Below are 6,958 nucleotides of genomic sequence, written 5' to 3' on the forward strand. Positions count from 1 at the left end.
GGTCAGGGAACTAAGATCCCCCATGCCATGGGGCAACTAAGCCCGCACACTGTAACTACTGAGCCCACGTGCCTCAACTAGAGAGTGCACATGCTGAAAACTACAGAGCCCACACACTCTGGAGCCCACGTGTCACAGCTAGAGAGAGAAAACATGCATGCCATATCTAGAGAGAAGGCCACGTGTGCAATGAAGATCCTGCATGCAGCAACAAATATCCTGCTTGACACAACTAAGATCTGATGCAACCAAAAATATAAATAAATAAGTAAAATATTTTTTAAAACCCCCCAAAACATAGCACTTGATAAAACCCAGTCTCTCTAGCCCCATCTCTGCCCTTGGTTCCATAAACAGCATCTTCCCTGATCTTCCTGCTGTCACTCAGATATGCCAAGTTCATTTCATCTAAGGGATTTTCACCTGCTCTCTTCCTGCTGTCACTCAGATATGCCAAGTTCATTCCATCTAAGGGATTTTCACCTGTTCTTATCTCTGCTTAAAATATTCTTCCCCACATACATTGTAACGTATGTCTATGCACTAATGTCACCCATTCAGAATTTGTCTCTCGCCACCCTATCAGAAATAGCATGCCTTTTATCTCTTTCCCTATATAGTTTTATTTCCTAAAATCTCATTCATGTACTCATGTGTTGCCTTTCTCATCCACTGAATATATGCTTTATGAAGTATTTTTCATATCTACAGCAATGTTTGTGGGAGAGTAAGAGGTCCAATACTTGCCAAAAGAATGAGCAATCAAATAATGCAACTCTCCATCACCAACATGGAGAAGCCAGAGGAAGTACCTGCCAGGTGGGCAAGACCAGGCGGACACTGGGAAACTAGTGCTACACCAGGTGGGGCAGAAAAATGCAGAGCCAGAGACCGATGACATCTGTCCCAGAGGATCAAAATTAAGGAAGCTTCTTCATGTCCTAGAGGAAAACACTGGAAACTACCAGAATAATTATAAAGACAAAAGAACCAAAAGAAAGGATCCAAGAGGATTTCTGCAGACTCCTATTATTTTGTCCTCTGTGGTATTTGTGGGAAACAGTTTCTAGATCAAGGCACAAAGTCAGATCAGACCAAACTGCTTTGTCACTCAACACCCTAAGACATCTCAGTCAGTTGGTTCTTGCTGGTCTCACGAGGAAAGAGTCCTACCAGCTCCAGAGAATTGTCCTTGAGTTAGATCTTCTACTGAAATATTTGGCATGTTCTCTTTCACACACTATTTTTTCCTTATTCAACTCATTCCTGCCAATCTCTTTCTTCATTCGCTAACGTAAAATCATTTCTAACACAGTATTGTAATAACACTCAGTATTTCAATTAAGGTCTGCTTTTATCAGCTAACTAAACACTTCTAGGCTAAAGAAATCTCAGGCTGGTCACAAGTCTCTTTAAGGATTGACTGCTTTAAAAGTCTAAAAAGCCATGTGTGTCCATGTACGTGACACTATCATTCTTTACTTAGGCACCTGTATTCATTTCCTAGGACTTCCATAACAAATGACCACAAATTTGGTGGCTTAAGACAACAGAACTTTATTTTCTCACAATTCTGAAGGCTAGAATATCAAAGTGTTTGGTTGGTTCCTTCTGGAGACTCTGTCAGAAAATCCGTTCCATGACTTTCTCCTAACTTCAGGTGGCTGCTGGCAACACTTGGTGTTCGTTGACTTGTAGCTGCATCACTCCAGTCTCTGCCTGTCTTCACATAGCCTCTTCTCTGTGTGTCTGTGTCTGTTTTCCCTTCTCTTCTTTTATTTTTTTTACAGACTTACTGGATTTAGGGCCCACACATACGGAATGATCTCAACTCAAGATCTTTAACTTAATGACATCAGCAAAGATTTCTTTTTCTAAACAAGGTCACATTCCCAGGATCTGTGAATAGGGCATGAACATATCATTTGGGGAGGAGGAGTCACCATTCAACTCACTGCAGGACCCTAATTTCAAAGGCTGGTTCAAACCTCTCCCCATGACTTCAGCTCGCTGTCTCAGACTCATTTCCTGGTGTCAACAATGTCCACAGCTGGATTTATGGGAAGCACACAGGGTCACCCTCCCTCCTTCCAACACTGCCTGCTACACCAGTGCAAATGACCCAAATGACCTTTTCCAAGAAGTAGATGATAATTTGAACTGATGGTTTCCCCTCCCTAAGAGAACATTAGTACAGTCCCATTTTGTCTCTCTTACGGCAATAAGTCTAAGATGTGTTCTTCCATCTACTATTGTGTAAGTTCCCTAATCAGATTCAAGCTCTAATTCCTACCAAACTCCTCAAAATATTTCCTCTGGAATTTAAACTCTCTAGGAAGAATAAAACCCCCATGTTATATATTCAACTGCTTCACTGAATATTCCCTTTGCCTTCTGTTCTACAAACCTGTCTCTCCCCTGAGGTCACACTTCCTTTGCAGCCCTCTCAAGAGATGAGTCTTCTTATCTTGCTGGGTCTGGGATAAATGTCCTCCTTGGTCTCTGCTGCCAGTTCCAGAAGATGGCTTCTTTCTCCTCCCTAAACCTCCCAGGTCTTTGCTGCATATACTCTCATATTTTTTTAGAAGCAATAAACAAGCTTTATTGAAACATAGATTTCTTTCTTTTTTTTTTTTAAATCAGGTGTCTTTTTAAAAAATTGAAGTATAATAAATTTACTATGTGTTAGTTTCAAGTACACAGCAAAGTGATTCAGATATCTATATCTATATCCATATATATCTGAATATATATACATTTTTTTCAGATTCTTTTCCATTATACTTTATTATAAGAGTAGAGTTCCCTGTGCTATACAGTAGGGCCTTGTTTACCTAGTTTATATACAGTAGTGTGTATATGTTAATCTCAAACTCCTAATTTATCTCTCCCTCCACATATAGTACTCTCAAATTATACCTCTCACTATGTTTCTTTGTCACAATTTTCTATCTTTCTGATCAATCCCTCTCATTTTTTAAAGTCTTTAGCACCCGTATTAACTCTTAACGTCTCCACTATACTCCTATTATCATTTTCAGTCCTCAAAATCCATCTAATATTTGGCTTCTCAATAGCTTGTCTTCCTCTCCCAATCAACTTATAGGACACCCCACTTTTCTTCCTTTAACTGTTCATAACCCCCATATCATTTTGTTTTGTTTGCTTTTGTTTTCAGATTTTCTCTTTACCAGTAACTAAAGCATCACTAAGAGCTCCAATCCAGCATCCAGTCTTCTGGGTAACAACACCTGCTTTTCCATTCAAGGACAACTTCACATCTTTTAACACTGCCACCTTCTACCCCCTTCTTCCTTCAGCTCATCACTTCTTTTCTTATCCAGTTCAGAGTCTTTGGTCTACTGTTATTATCAACACTCCTTTCATTTGCCATTCTCTTCCTTGTCTATCATTCTCTCTATCACACTCCTTTGCAAAATCCCAACCCTGGTTTAAATCCAACTTTTGCTGTTCTCTCTTGCACGCATGCAGATGATTGAGGCTGAAGAAATCACAGTACCTGCCAGCTGAACTTTAAATTTATGATCTAAACTCTGCTTAGGAAACCTATTAGCCCAGCCAGTTCACTCTTCCACTCTCCAAAACAACTATTTCTCACCTTTTCTTCACTCTTTAAAATACGAAATGCCTTCCTCCTTCTCATTATCAGCTGGTGACCTTGCTTCTCATTTTTCTGAGAAAATAGATAAACAGAGACTATTTTCAGTCTCATGACACCAAATCTATCAACCCCATCTGCACTCTTATATCTGACCATTCTTCTCATACAGTGAATGAACTTCTCAGACCTCTATTTAAGTAGATCCCTCTACTTATGACCTGAATCCCATTTATTCTTTTCTCTAAAGTATTTTGCACCTACAATTTTCCCATTTCCCCTGTTTCCTTTTAGGCAATCAACCATTCCTTCTCTATTGGATCATTCTCATCAACTTGAAATTACACTTAATAAATGCCCAATCAAAAAATTTTTTTTTACCTTGCTTTCATATCTTCTCCAGTTACCATGCTTTTTTCTTCCTCTTTTTGTCAAAATTGACAGCAAATGTTGTTGCTTATACTACCGGTTTTCATTTTATTACTCTGCAGTCTCTCTTGAACTCAATCCAATTATGTCTTTATTCCCATCATTGCCCTAAACTACCTTTGTCAAGGGAGCTAATTCAGTGGTCAATCCCCGGTACTGATCTTACTTAACTCTTCATAGCATTTGATGCAGTTGACCTCTCCCTCCATTTGGAAACAATTTCTGCACTTGGCTTCTGAAATATACAATCATTCCTGCTTTTACTTCTACCTTCCCAAACTGTTCATTTGTTAAATTCTATTCTTTCCAACTACTAAATGTTGGGAATTTAGTTAGAGGTGTCTTCAGACACCTCTAACTTAAAATCACTTCTTATGTAAATTCACCATTCATACTTGAAAAACCATTCAGATGAACTGATGACTCCTAAGTGTTTATTTCAGCTCTTATCTCACCTTTGCACTCCAAATTCATCTACTCAGCTACTTATTTGAATCTCTGATTGGAGGCCAAATGTGCATTTCAAACGTTACACATCCAAAATTCAAATTCTTGGTTTACCTCTCAAGTCTGCTGCTTCCAAAGTCTCCCTCAACTTCGTAAATGACACCACCAACCACCCAACTTCTCAAAACATTTTAGAAGCATCCTTAATTTTTCTCTTTTTCCCTCATTCTGTCTGATGCATCAGCATGGCATGTTTCTTCCAAATACATCCAAATCCTATTTCTTACGAATGTCACCACTTCTGTCCTGCCTCTGGTAACCATCACCATTGATCTGCTCCACAGTAATAAGTTTCCTAAATGCCCCTCTGCTTCCTCTCTGCCCTCTACCATCAACTATCCATGCAGCCGCAAACAACATCTTAAGAATACATAAGGCAAATCAAGTAACATTGCTTTATTTCTAAGTAAAATCCAAATCCTCCACTATGGCCTCTAAACTTTTGCATAATCTAGCTTCCTACCTCATCTTGTGACCTTCCTATCAGCTCATTGTATTCTGTCCAAACTTGCCTGTTTTCTGTTCTTCAAACACACCGAGGGTAGTTCAGAATGCCTCAAGGCCTTTGACACATGCCATCTGCTGCTGGGCTCTTCCCACAGAAACTGGCATGCTCTTCTGTCTTCACTCCAGCCTTTTTTACAACTATCACCTACCAATATTGGAGTCCCTTACAATCCCTTCCAAAAAACTCCTCTCTCCCCAATTTCTTTCTCCCCATTCTTTGCTTTACTTTGTTTTCACAACATTTATCATCCATTGACCTTATATTTTTAAGAACAATTTTAGATTTATAGAAGAATTGCAAAGATGCTATAGAAAGTCTCCATATTCTCCACATCCTGTTTCCCTTGTTATTAACATCTCACCTTAGTACATTTCTCACAATGAATGAAACTATACTGGTTTCACCACTGTTATTATGCAAAGTCCATGCTTTACTCAGATTTCCTTAGCTTTCACTTAAGTGTCCAGGATCCCATCTAGGACACCACAGTACATTTACTTGTGTCTCCTTAGGTTCCTCTTAGTGTGATAATTTCTTACATATTACTTGCTTTGGATGACTTTTAAAGTTTTAAGGAGTACTGGTAATGTACTTTGCAACATGTGTCTCTATGGGAATTTGATTTTTTTTTCTCATTTTTAGCCTGGAGTGACATGTTTTGGGGAAAAAAACAGCAGAGGTAAAGTGCCCTTTTCATCCCATCATATCAAGGATATATATACTATCAGCATATCACTATTGATGTTGACCTTGACCACGTGGCTGAGGTTTCACCACTGTAAAGTTATTCTCTCCCCACCCTTTTTCATATTTTACTCTTTGGAAAGAAATCATCATGTGCATTATTATCTAATAATGGGGTGGGAAGTTATGCCTCACCTCCTTGATGGCCGAGAAGGTATTATAGTTATATTTGTTAATCGGTGTATTTTCTCCCTCCCTCATATAATACACGCCCAGGTTGAGAAGCTGATTCCCATTGCCTAAGAGATTCCAGTAGAGCTCCTAACACAACCTGGTTCTCACTAAATATTAACCGACTGAATGACAATCTCCCACTGGATATGCCTATTCATGTGTCTGAAGCTCTACACAGGCACTTTCATCTACCCCTTCATTTACCTCTCCTTGCCTTTTCCCATATTTGGGAGATAAATTCTCACCATTCTTATAACTCAGTTCTTTATATCTGCCTGCATTTAAAGACAAATTCTCATATACACTGCAGTCTACTTAGCATATAACTATATTATTGTGCATATTACTCAAAATTGCAATTAATTCTTCCCACCTCTGCCTGCTGACACTCTGATGAACTCCTTGAGGCTTATTCACCTTTGTTCACTTGAATGCCTAGCAGTGAGACTGGACTAGTGTGAGGTGTTTCTCAACATTTGTTGATGAAGGAGGTGACACTAGACAAATAGCTTGAACTCCATTGTCACACAGTTCACTTTTTCTAGACTATTCCAGGCACCTGACCTGAGTCATCTGCTCACAACACATCCAAATCCTTTTTTGACTAGAGAATCCTGACACGAAATGGCTCTTTCTCTTTCTGAAATCTACATCAGAGCTTTGTTGTGTCATAATCAGCAGGACCCCTTTCATGACAGGAACCCTGGAAAGACTGGCTTATGAGTTGAGGCCACGGCAGAATTGAGACTGAAGAAATAAGAGAGAAGAAGCTGAAATCCAAATCCACAAGCATAACAATCTAGTCAGCATTTTAACCAGGGTTAGGGCAAGTAACATGAGAGAAACAGGAAGAATATAGGGAAGCTTTTGGGGTGTGCTTTTTTTTTTTTTTAAATCCCAACGTCCTTATATGGGCAGGCTGCATTCTCTGAACTCAACCTCTGTGATTTTATGGTACACTGGTCTCAGCCTTCCTG

At 39.3% G+C, this 6,958-nt stretch overlaps 1 long non-coding RNA gene across 1 annotated transcript; it reads right to left on the bottom strand.

Moving 5' to 3' along the window:
• Positions 1-1,543: 1,543 nt before the first annotated feature.
• LOC125964990 (uncharacterized) lies at positions 1,544-6,492 on the bottom strand. Its single transcript, XR_007478388.1, has 3 exons — positions 6,355-6,492; positions 3,620-3,694; positions 1,544-1,791 (listed from the first exon to the last, which is right to left on the bottom strand). It is a non-coding gene; the product is annotated as an uncharacterized LOC125964990 (long non-coding RNA).
• Between the last annotated feature and the right edge of the window lie 466 nt (positions 6,493-6,958).

The sequence above is a fragment of the Orcinus orca genome, chromosome 7 (genome assembly GCF_937001465.1).
Source record: "Orcinus orca chromosome 7, mOrcOrc1.1, whole genome shotgun sequence".
In the NCBI taxonomy this organism is placed as follows: Eukaryota; Metazoa; Chordata; class Mammalia; order Artiodactyla; family Delphinidae; genus Orcinus; species Orcinus orca.